The sequence below is a fragment of the Silene latifolia genome, chromosome 6 (assembly GCF_048544455.1).
Source record: "Silene latifolia isolate original U9 population chromosome 6, ASM4854445v1, whole genome shotgun sequence".
NCBI lineage: Eukaryota > Viridiplantae > Streptophyta > Magnoliopsida > Caryophyllales > Caryophyllaceae > Silene > Silene latifolia.
The window spans coordinates 86,555,917-86,568,926 of NC_133531.1; the positions used below are offsets into that span (position 1 = coordinate 86,555,917).

The 13,010-nt window shown below is 35.6% G+C and overlaps 1 non-coding gene across 1 annotated transcript; it reads left to right on the top strand.

Annotated features, from left to right (window-relative positions):
- Nucleotides 1-1,078: 1,078 nt before the first annotated feature.
- LOC141589093 (small nucleolar RNA R71) lies at nt 1,079-1,185 on the top strand. The gene has a single exon (XR_012520046.1). It is a non-coding gene; the product is annotated as a small nucleolar RNA R71 (small nucleolar RNA).
- Nucleotides 1,186-13,010: the final 11,825 nt, after the last annotated feature.

Here is a 13,010-nt window from a genome sequence, read left to right on the forward strand (position 1 = left end):
ATCAAATTTAGGCTTGGCTTGACGACTTGGAAAAGGAAGTCTAATCACAATGGGCTCCTTTTCTTTGGCTTTGTCTTCATTTTTCTTTGAACTTTCTTCTTTTGATGATTCCCCTTCTTTGGGACTTTGCACAACAACTTCATTCTCACTAGCTTTCACAACTTCATTCTCAACTTGCTCCTTTGGTGCCTCATATCTTGTACCACTTCTCAAGTGAATGGCACTAACCGTTTCATGTCTAGGGGGATTACCTTGAGGTGGTAATTGCCCCTTTTGTCTTTGTGAGTTTGAAGATGCTAGTTGGGTCAATTGTGTTTCCAACATCTTGGTGTGAGCTAGAATGTTGTTGATGGTGGTATCTTTTGCTTGGCTATCTTTTTGCATTTGAGTGAAAAATTCTTGTTGATTCTTTTGCATTTGGAGGACCGCTTTTTGGACATCAAAACTTTGGTCATTGTGGTGATTGTATGGATTTTGATTTTGGTAGCCTTGGTTTTGATTGAAAAAGGGTCTTTGATTTTGGTTTCTCATGGGTGGTGGAGTGTATGTTGTTTGAGGGTTTTGGACATTTTAGCTTTTGTATGAGAGATTTGGATGGAACTTGGTGTTTTCATTGTAAAAATTTGAATAAGGGGTGCCACTTTTGTAAGCTTGGAAAGCATTAACTTGCTCGGTTGTTCCCCTACATTCACTTGAGTCATGACCCAAGGTTCCACAATTCTCACATATCCCGCTTGGGATTGATGAGGATGCCGTCATGGCATTGACATGATGCTTTGATAATTTTGAGCTTTCCTCAAGTTTAGCCATAGCTTGTTCAAACTTCAAGTTGATTGTGTCAATATGAGCACTAAGTTGAGCACCTAATTGAGTCACGGTGTCCACTTCATACTTTCCTCCTCTAGTAGCCTTACGAGGCCTACTATATTGCGAATTATGGACCGCCATTTCCTCAATCTTGTTCCATGTTTGATTGTCATCAACTTCGGTGAACATTCCATTTGATCCCATATTGAGAATGTTCCTTGAATCTTCATATAAACCATTCCAAAATTGTTGCACTAAAAACCATTCGCTAAGTCCATGGTGAGGACATGAGCGACAAATACCTTTGAACCGCTCCCAAGCTTCATACAAAGATTCTTCATCCCTTTGCTTAAAACCCGTAATTTGAGCTCTTAGCATGTTAGTCTTCTCCGGTGGGTAGAATTTTTTGTAGAAAGCTAGAGCTAGCTTCTTCCAAGAATCTATTCCAAGGGTGGCCTTATCAAGGCCCTTCAACCATTGCTTTGCGGTGCCGATTAACGAAAAAGGAAATAAGACCCATCTTATTTGGCCTTGAGTCACGCCCGTTTGAGAGATAGCTTCACAATAATCACAAAAGGTTTCCATATGAGAATGAGGGTCCTCACTAGGCATTCCCCCGAATTGGCTCCTCTCAACTAGTTGGATGAAGGCGGACTTGGCAATAAAGTTTCCGGTAAGATGTTGTGGGGTAGGAGTACCATTTGGTAAATCCTCCTCGGTGGGTATAGAGTGTGACGAGAATTTAGGCATTGTAGGTGGATTTTGTGTGGTATTGTTTAATGGGTTCTCTTCTCCTTCTATTGCGAAAGGATTGACAAACTCACTAGTGGGTTGAACAACTTCACCAACACCTCCCAAATTCCTCCTAACAAGTCTCCTATTATTCGTCAAGGTTCTTTCGATTTCACGGTCAAAAGGTAACAAATCTCTTTGTAACCTTCTAGACATGCAAAATATCAAATAACTAGAAAACAATTAGAACAAACCTTGAGGAGTTTTACTTCCCCAAGGTGAAAAAGACACAACTAAAAACAATAAAAGAAATCTTAAATCAATTAAACACCGTCCCCGGCAACGGCGCCATTTTTGATCGGAGCCATTTGGTGTTCACAATTAAGCATATGTGGTCGTTGGTCAATGGTCGACACAAAACACAATTTATACTTCACAAACAACTCTACAATTAGTAAAGAGGCAAGTAAAGGTCGGATCCCAAGGGACGGGTATTGAAATGAAGATTCTATTGTAACTAGTGGTGTCTAGGGGTGTCACAAATTGGGTTGATGTAGAAGGTCACTAAACTAAAATAGCAATGAAAATAAACTAACAAGGTAGATGAAATAAGGATGTAAACAATTGATTAAAAACACTAGGGTGTCATGGGTTCATAGGGGAATCATGGGATATGATCATATAAACATGTTCTCAAATTATAAGCAAGCAATTATTGTTGTGATGGATTGAGTTGGGTTATATCTTACAATCCTAGGAAAGTTTGGGTCCAATCTCTTGGATTGTACAACACCTACAAGTCGACTTAATCTTCCCTACTTAACACATGCATGGTCTAACAAGACTCGAGTTGGGTTATGTCTTACAAGTCAAGTTGAAAGGATAGAAGATGATAGTAAATGCAAGGATTCATAGGCTTAGCATTTCATCAAATATAACATGTGCATATATTAAGATCAAAACAAGCAAGCAAATAAGATATGAAAGCATATTAATTTAAGCATGAATCATTCCCTATGTTGGTTTCCCCTAATCACCCATTAAACCCTAGCTAAGAGACTACTCACTCATTATCATATTGATCATGCTAGAAAGGTTGTCAATCATACTAACATAATGAAACATGATGAATAAATGAAAGTGATTAGCAATAATTAAAAAGGGATTAAGAGATTATACCTACTAATGATTCCAAAATAATAATGCAAAGAATAATAGAAGAACTTGATGATTGATGGAAGGTTGTCAATCTCCCAATAAACCCAATAATCTTCTAATTACCCAAAATAAAGTAAGAACAAGAGAGAGATTGAAGAACTAAAACTTGGATTAAAACTTGATTAATATTTGATTACAATATTGAAGAGAGATTTGATTGATATTAACTACTCTAATTATTGATAAGAAGAACATGCTCCTCTAATTAGACTAATGGGGTATTTATAGTGAAAATTAGGGAGGATGCATTAGGGTTAACTAAGGGCTAAACTAGTAATTACACTTTTTAAGTTGAGCAAGGAGCCTCCGGGATTATCCGAGAGAAGGGCTTCTCCATTTCGTAGCTTGAAGAACGAAACTGTGCTGTGCTGTGATCCGTGCGGCTGGGAGTCGGGACGGCCGGATCTAGGATGGACGATCCGAGCAGATCAAGGAACAAGACGCTCGGACTGGGCATGGGGAATCCGAGCGGATTCCTGGTGAGGACGCTCGGACTGGCGAGGACGGACGGATTCTCTACAATCCGTTCGGATTGTAGTTCAGCAGCTTTCCTTCTTCTTTTTCTTCCCTTTTCTTCATGAATTCCTTGGGGATTTCCTTGGGGACTCAAGGATCCTTTCCTCAACAATGCTCTTCTACTATGCTATGTACAAAGGCCTTCTAGTCTTGTCTCTCCTTGATGCTTGGTCATTGAATATGATCAATTTAGCCTTGTTTTGCCATGAAAATGCAAGATTCTTACTCCTTTCCTACCAAGGGATCAAAATCTCAAAGAATATGCAAAACAAAGAACTAAAGATAAGAAATGACCCAAATAGGCACTAAAAAGCATGGAAACAATGGTAATTCGGGGGCTAAATATGCGCCAATTATGGTCGCATCAAAAAGCCTCCTCTACGAATTCTCCGCCTAACACAATATCACATATATCACTAATTACACAACACTACCACAAATCCCCAATTCCCAAAATTAGGGTTTAACGAAACTTAATTAAATATAACAAATTCGGTACGTAGATCTTACCCTCGACGCAAGGATCACAAAGATGTAAAGAATGATGCAATCCGACCACTCGAACCCCGGGATTTGTCAATAACACGGATGAATGCGAAGAACGTAACTTGAATCTCTTTTTCAATGTGATGAGGTTTGTAAAAGTGTATTATGAAGTTGACGGAAAGGTTTAAATACTAATCCGTGTTATTAAGAAAACCCGACAAAACATCACCCGTAAACCGAGCTACTCGATCGAGTAACTAACGTACTCGATCGAGTGCCCTCTACTCGATCGAGTACCAAGCCTACTCGATCGAGAACCCTACAGGTCAGAAACTATTCTAAACGCAAAACACCCTTACTCAACAGAGTAAGGCCCACTCGATAGAGTACCCAGAGACTCATAAAACGGTAGTATTACAAGAAGAGCGGCTCTAAATTGTCTACTCGTGGGTATAAGAAAAGATCCATATTTTTTGATAAACTTCCATATTGGCCTGACCTGGAGGTCAAGCATTGCCTCGATTTCATGCACATTGAGAAAAATGTCTGTGATAATATTATCAATACCCTTCTGAATGTTCCCGGTAAAACAAAGGATAACGCCGCAGCTAGGGAAAATATGAAAATGATGGGTATTAGGCTAGAGTTGGCACCACAGAAGAGAGGTAATCGTACATTTTTACCGCCAGTAGCTTATACCCTTTCACGGAATGAGAAAAAAGAGTTATGTGCATGCTTGAATGGAATTAAAGTGCCACATGGTTATTCGTCGAACATCAAAATCCTAGTGTCGATGCAAGACCTAAAACTCACCAGGTTAAAATCACATGATTGTCACACTTTGATGCAACAATTACTACCTGTGGCTATTCGTTCCATTTTACTTCAAAAGGTAAGATATGCTATAACTAGATTCTGTCTCTTCTTCCAGTCCATATGCGAGAAAGTCATCGATCCCGATGACACGGATTCATTGCAGGATCTCGTTGTAACCTCTCTTTGTCAGTTGGAAATGTATTTTCCACCCTCTTTCTTCACTATCATGATTCATCTGACCATTCACTTGGTTAGGGAGATTTTGTACCTTGGGCCCGTGTACTTGAGATACCAGTATCCTTTCGAAAGATTGATGAAAGTCTACAAGGACTATACATCTAATCGGTATCGTCTGGAAGGTTGTATTGTTGAACGCGCTATTTTAGACGAAGCTCTTTCATATTGTTACGCTCATCTCTCCCCTGAGGAGTTGATTGGCGTTCCTAAGAATCATCATAGTGACTGAATGACCGGAAAAGGTATTAGGGACCGGGTTGAAAAAATTGTGACACGTGAAATGTTGCATTTAGCACATACGTATCTGCTAAACAACGAAGATGAGGTGCAACCTTATATTCAACAACACAAAGATGAGCTCAACTACGATCACCCAAACAAGACCGAGAAGTGGATTGCAAACGAGCATACGAAGACGTTTGGAGAGTGGTTTAGGAATATTGTCTTAGAGTATAAGAATCAAACTGGTGATGACATCTCTCTTAGGTTACTACGTCTTGGTTTAGGTCCAAATACCAGGGTCACCTTTTACAGCAGCTTTGCCATTAATGGATATACTTTTTACACCCGCGAGCAAGATGAGTTGAGCACAATGCAAAATAGTGGTGTGAGTTCTGAATTTGAGGCAATGCACTTTGCTACTTCAAAAGATAAAAAGCCTATTTGGGAAAAATGCCTTTATTATGGTGTTATTCAAGAAATATTGGTATTAGATTACATTGATTTCACAATGCCTTTGTTTCGATGTAACTGGGTGTAACGCCCCCGCACACCAGGACGCCTTACCAAGGACCATCCCAGTGTATGAAGGTGTTACCATCTCGGTCACCCGAGGTAGTAGACCAAATAGACAAAAAAAGAACATTTATAATTAATAACTTTAACACTTTACAACCACGGTACAAAACTGAATACAAGAGATAACTATGACTGTTAAAGAACTCATGCGTCTGACACCTATGCCGGTAGCGTGGTGACTCGATTCCCTCCATGCCCAACAAAGAACAACCAATCTGTACTGCTAAAGCCAACCGCTCACCATCCCCGAATGGATCACCACAGATTTTGAAAACATAACACGGGGTCGATTCATCGAGCAATTAAGATAAGACAAGTACGATAAATAACCAGCTGATCATCCACCAACCCCGGTCTCCCGATCTCACACAATAACCGACTACACACCGAGGTGTGCAGCCCTGCCAGACTACCCATCGCAACAGGTAGTCCACGCCGCCAGTTGGGGACCGCAGCCCATCCCCACCAAGTCTAGCTCCTCAACGAGTGACTAACAATCCTTGTCCCTTAATGTGCACATCCCCTCCCGTGACGGGTTCCACGAAGGGCGAACTAGGGTGTGAAGCCACTCCCGCAAATGACTCCACCACAATCACACACACCACAGCAACACAGCTGTCACAACACCACAACCGTCACAACACAACCACATCACCACCGTCACTACAACACTCATACTCCGATGATCAACAGATAACAATAATTACAAACAAATACAATCATAAATCAATTGACAGTAACCGAGTAGGGAAACCCTACCTCGTCGCAAGCCATGAAAAGCATCCACACACAGCCAGGCAAGACTCCAATTTGCATCCTACAACGATAGCCATCCCCTATTATACAACTATCCTCAATAACCTACTACAAGACACAAGTCAGAGACTTACCTAATGATGCGAATCAACGATGACACGGATGACGACCACACACGCAACCTTCCTAAGTGAATCCCGTCTTTCCCATGATGGAAATGTAGGTTATGTATATCAGAGTGTATGGAGGTAGGGGTGATAGGAGAGAGTGGCAGGCTAGGGTTAGAGAAAGAGGAACTGTCGAGAAAATGAAAAAATGAAATAAATCTCGCTAACTTGCGTTTTATATTAACACGTCAACAGCAGCCATACTCGGTCGAGTACTGAAATACTCGGCCGAGTAGGCTCTACTCGGTCGAGTATAGGCGATACTCGGTCAAGTAGCCTCTGCTAGGTCGAGTAATTAGTCCTATAAGGTTCATGTTCCAAACTTAGTCCCTCACCCATTCCTCCCTAAGGTCTTTCTTGGTCAACAGGGTCGGCCAACAAAGTCCTACAATATCCTGAGTATTACAGTCTTCCCCCCTTAAAAAAAACTTCGTCCCCGAAGTTCAGTCCCCACGACACCAACAGCAAGGTTACGCATTATGAACACAATCCACATACATAAAGACATACGAACTCTGGCCAACCTTGATACCACCACTCCACCACATTATTCAAACAAACAATCATACCACCATAACTATTCTCCCATGTGTTACCGGCCAACAACTATCACACACAAAACATACAGGGAAATAATCCTACCACAGATTCACAGCAAAATATGTTCTCATCCCATACTACTTGTTAAAAGTAACACAACAACCAGCAAAGATACACATCCGCGAAACTTCCATGCAACTTCAAGGAATCATACCTGCAACTTCAATGCAACTTCAATACATGTAATATAAATGTAATTTCAAATATTATAGACATAAATTTCATCATTTGCTTTTGCGACATTACTCTTCCCCTCTTAAAGTAACTTCGTCCCCGAAGTTCACTACTAACAACTTCCCTGTTCCCAAAATAGACACCTATATCGTAATAGTGACATTACTCACAAACTGCGACTAACCTTGATTCATGCTACCAAAATCAATTTATGACATTACACAATTACGGCCAATAACAATATAATGTGACGGAAATTAAGTAATCTATATATATAGAGATATTGTCACCGAATAATAATAACGCTACCAATTAACCGTTATCTAGTGACGTAACGACCATTAAGTTTCACTCATCCAGTTGGAACTGCTATAACTGTAATCAATTACTGACACCACGGAAGATTGCATTAAATAACCAAGCATATATACGTACAAGACTTATGACAGCTATGACACTTCTTGTCATTACGTCATCATTCACACATTATGTATATATATATATATATATATATATATATATATAGTAATAAGATCAAATGAGTCATCCTCTTACATTTGAGTCCATAAGTCCCATTATGGGCCATTGGATCTTGGAAATGGAGTGCTAAGATGAGAACCCAAAAATTAAGGTTAATGCTCTAATTTTGCCATCTTCCTCTAATTTTCTCATTAACTACATTAATCCTCCTCATCTTTCATTCATCAACTCATTATCACATCTCCTTATTCTCTCTCTATATCTCACTTCTCCATATTCTCTCCAAAAAAAACCAAGAAAAAAAACCCAAAACACCAAACAAATAAAAAACTCAAAAAATCCAAATAAATCATTTACTCATCTTTTACTCATTCACCATCCACCTACTACCACCCACCGGAAACCACCACAGTCGCCAACCGTCGTCGCCGCCGCCACCACCACCGCTGTCGCCGCCCCGACGTCATTTTTTCATTTTTTTTTTTTAAAAAACTTGATGTTTGTGTGTTCTTTTTATTTGTTTTGTTGTTTTTTTCTCCTTATATTGTGTTGCTATATAATATTGTTTCAAATTTGTGAGTTTTTTTTATTTTAATCTTAGATCTACTAAAATAGATCAATTTTCAGAAACCCGTTTTTTTTCATTTCCGTTTTGTTGTTTTTTTTTCAATTTTGATGTTTGAGTCTTTTTTTTTTCCGGTTATTGACATTCTTACAAATTAAAGTTTGATTTTAGTACTAAATCTATTAGTTATGAAATCTCATTTTTTACTTGTTTCTTGTTGATATCACTTTGTTAATATTCGTCTTGTTATATATATTTGCCAAATTTCGTATTTAAAATTTTCTTTTGGTATTGTGTGATTTAGGATCTATTAAAATTACTTTATCGGTTAAAAATACACTTTTTTTTCGTTAAAATTACACTTTTTTGTGTTAAAATTACACTTTTTTTCCGGTTAAAATTATAGTACTAAATCTATTAGTTATGAAATCTCATTTTTTACTTTTTTTTCTTGTTGATATCACTTTGTTAATATCCGTCTTGTTATATATATTTGCCAAATTTCGTATTTAAAATTTTCTTTTGGTATTGTGTGATTTAGGATCTATTAAAATTACTTTATCGGTTAAAATTACACTTTTTTCCGTTAAAATTACACTTTTTCCGTTAAAATTACACTTTTTTTTGGTTAAAATCACAGTTTTTTCCTTGTTAAAAGTACACTTTTTTCCGTTAAAATTACACTTTTTTCTGTTAAAATTACACTTTTTTTCGGGTTAAAATTACACTTTTCCGTTAAAATTACACTTTTTTCTGTTAAAATTACACTTTTTTCCTTTAAAATTACACTTGTCTTCATTAAAGTTACATTTATCTCTACTAAGGTTATCTTCTCAATGACTAAAGTTACGCTTTTGGACTAAAGTTAGAACAATTTGGACTGAAGTTACAGAAATTTGGACTAAAATTACACAATTTGGACTAAAGATACACAAATTTGGACTATAGTTATACATTTGGATTAAAATTACACTTTTATGGACTAAAATTACACTTTTGTAGACTAAATTTATACATTTGTGGATTAAAGTTACACATTTATAGACTAAAATTACACTTTTTTGGACTAAAATTACACTTTTGTGGACTAAAATTACACTCATAAAATGATAAAAGATGCACACGCTATCAATTTACTAAGTTACACTTCAGTGGACAATGATTGGAATTGTACAATCTAAATGACTCAAAATAAATTAATTATGTAACTTTAGTTCTAATTGTGTAATTTTACTCTAAATTTAGTCGTAAATAGTGTATTATTAGTTCAAAATTATTCGTAAATAGTGTATTTTCAGTCCAAAAATGTATTTTTAGTCCAAAATTGTATAATTTTAGTCCAAATTTAGTTGTAAATATTGTATTCAATTTAGTCGTAAACTCCATTAGTTCGTCCAAATAATCCAAATTAGTTAGTCCATATTGTCCAAATTGTCCAAATTAGTTAGTCCAAATTGTCCAAATTAGTCTGTCTAACTTTAGTCCAAGAGTGTAACTTTAGTCATTAATAGAGATAAGTGTAATTTTAACAGGAAAAAGTGTAATTTTAACCGAAAAAAGTGTAATTTTAAAATAGAAAGGTGTAATTTTAAAGGAAAAAAATGTAATTCCAACAAGAAAAAGTGTAATTTTAACAGGAAAAAGTGTAATTGTAACAGAATTGAGTGTAATTTTAACATAAAAAGTGTAATTGTAACAAAAAAAGTGTAATTGTAAGAAGAAAAAGTGTAATTGTGACAGAAAAAGTGTAATTGTAACAAGAAAAAAGTGTAATTCCAACAAGAAAAAGTGTAATTTTTACAGGAAAAAGTGTAATTGTAACAGAATTGAGTGTAATTTTAACATAAAAAGTGTAATTGTAACAAAAAAAAGTGTAATTGTAAGAAGAAAAAGTGTAATTGTGACAAGAAAAAGTGTAATTCCAACAAGAAAAAGTGTAATTTTAACAGGAAAAAGTGTAATTGTAACAAGAAAAAGTGTAATTCCAACAAGAAAAAGTGTAATTGTAATAGAAAAAAGTGTAATTGTAAAGAAAAAAGTGTAATTTTAACGAAAAAAAGTGTAATTTTAACGAAAAAAAGTGTAATTTTAACAAAAAAAAGTGAAATTTTAACTGATATTAACAAGGTGAGATTTGTAAAAAAAACCAAGATAAACACCAACAATATTAGATCTAAAATAAAAAATGATGTAAAACGAAAATAAAAAATAAAAAACGATGTAAAACACCAACAATATTTAAACACCAAGATAAACACCAAAAATATTAGATCTAAAATAAAAAACGATGTAAAACACCAACAATATTTACACTTTTTTTTAAATAGATAACATAATAAATTTAAACAAGACGGGATTTGAAAAAAAAAAACAAGACGATATTTAAAATACGAAATATATAACAAGACGATATTTAAAACAAATAAAATCTCAAAAAAAAAAAAAAGACCCACTACAAAAAACCAAGCACAACTACTACCACCATCCCAAACCTAACACGCCAACAACAACAACCAACATCTATTTAAAAAAAAACAAATTTGATATGAAAAAAAAGGAGATCTATTTTCGGGTGTTGTTGTGGTAAACAAAAAAAAATTAAAAAAAAATTCGAAATCTGGGAAAGAAGAAAAAAATTCATAAACAAAATTTTGAAAAAAAAAAAGACAAAAAAAAAATAAAAAAAAAACGAAACAAGGAAGAGGAAGAAAAAGAAAACAAAGACACACAATGAAATAAACGAAATCAAAACACGAAATCAAAAACAAATCTGAGAAAACGAAATAAATGAAAACAAAACCTCATTGCATATTATACAAATCTCAGAAAACCGAAATAAATGAAAACAACAATGAAAAAAACGAAATCAAAAATGAAATCAAAAATACAAATCAAAAACAAATCTCAACAAAGAGATCTGAAAATATGGTGAAGAAAAAAAAAGAAAAAAAAAAGGCAGAAAGAGGATGAGGAGGCGGTCGGTGTGGTGCGTGGTAGCCGGTGGTGTGAGAGGAGGGACGGAGGAAGGACGGAGGATGAGGTGGGTCGCTGGGTGAAGGTGGTGTCGTGGGGTGAAGGTGGTGTCGTGGTTGTGGTGGGCTGTGGGTTGTTCTTTTTTGTTTTGTGACGGTGAGTTGTGGTGGCTGTTGGACGGGAGTGGTTGGGGTGGTTGTTGGCCGGGAGTGAGGAAGAGGACGAGAGTGTTTGGGGGTGTTTGGGGTGGTAGGGTTTTTTTTTTTGGTTTTTTTTTGGTTTTTTTTTTGGGTGATGAGAGGAAGAGAGAATGAGAGAGATGTGGTTTTTTGTTTTGGAATTAATGAATGAGAGAGTAGTGAATGAATGAATGATAAGAATGAGAAGGAGATTAAGAGTGATTAGGAAGGGAGATTAGCTAGATGCATTTCTAGCCCTCCATTGAGATGTAATCTCCTCCCTTCATCTCCTTCATCCAAAGGCCCATATGAAGACTTAGGGACTCAATAGATGTAAGGGACTTAGGAGAACTTGACACTATATATATATATATATATATATATATATATATATATATATATATATATATATATATATAGAGTGAGCATCCCATGAGTCTAGCATCTTAGATGAGTCTAGCATATCAATAAGGACCATTGGATCAACAAGATCCAACAGCCCTCGTTCAACCACGTCACCCCTAAACATTCAGCCAAATTATAAAACCTAAACATTGTTTATCGCAGTCTTATTATTTTCTTAAATTTTTCTCTCTCGAGATATTTTTCTGTTTCTCTCTCTCTCTAGTAACTGCAACCATCTCTCGTTGCCAAAAAATATTCCACAATCAAGTAAAATTATCACCACAATCAATCGAAGATCTTCAAAAAAGTATAGTCAAGATTCTGTTACATCCGTTTCTCACATATTGGAGAGATATAAATCGCGCTCTTTCCACAATTTTTTTTTAAAAATTTTTGTTGTGATTGATCTTATCGAATGTTGTTCTTGATTGATATGAAGAATTTGTCAACTGATTTCTGTTCAATTTTGATTTTCGTTTTCAACAAAAAAAATTAGGGTTAGTGTTGTGCTTAAAGTGATTAATTGATTTTTAGTCCTAATTTGTATGTGTTCATATTGTTGTTGTCGATTGTTCATACTATTAACTTTGATTGTATTGTTCATAGTGTTTGTGCAAAAATTAGGGTTATGACCTGATGAAATTGTGCAGTAGTTTTAATTTGTGGTTTTTAATTTACGGTTGAATTATGTATTAATGTGTGATTTTGTGGATTGTTAAATAGTTTTATAATATCATTTTTATATTCTTCGCTGTCGATTCTATGTATTCATAGTATTTGTCAAAAAGCTAGGGTTACGACATTATGAAATTCATAACTGGATTTATTTTCATGAAATTGAGCGGAAACTGTCGCGATTAAATTAGCTTTTGTAAAATTTTCAACACATGTTACTGTAATATTGTTACTGTAATATTGTTACTGTAACAATATTACTGCATCACATTATTGTATGGTGATTTTGCAAAAGTATAACTGGACTTGATTTCAAGAAAATTGGGGTAAATTTGAGGATTAAATTTTCTTAAGATATTTGACGTATGTTACAAGATATCATTATTCTTGTAACATTGTTACAAAGAATATTGACACTTTGTAACA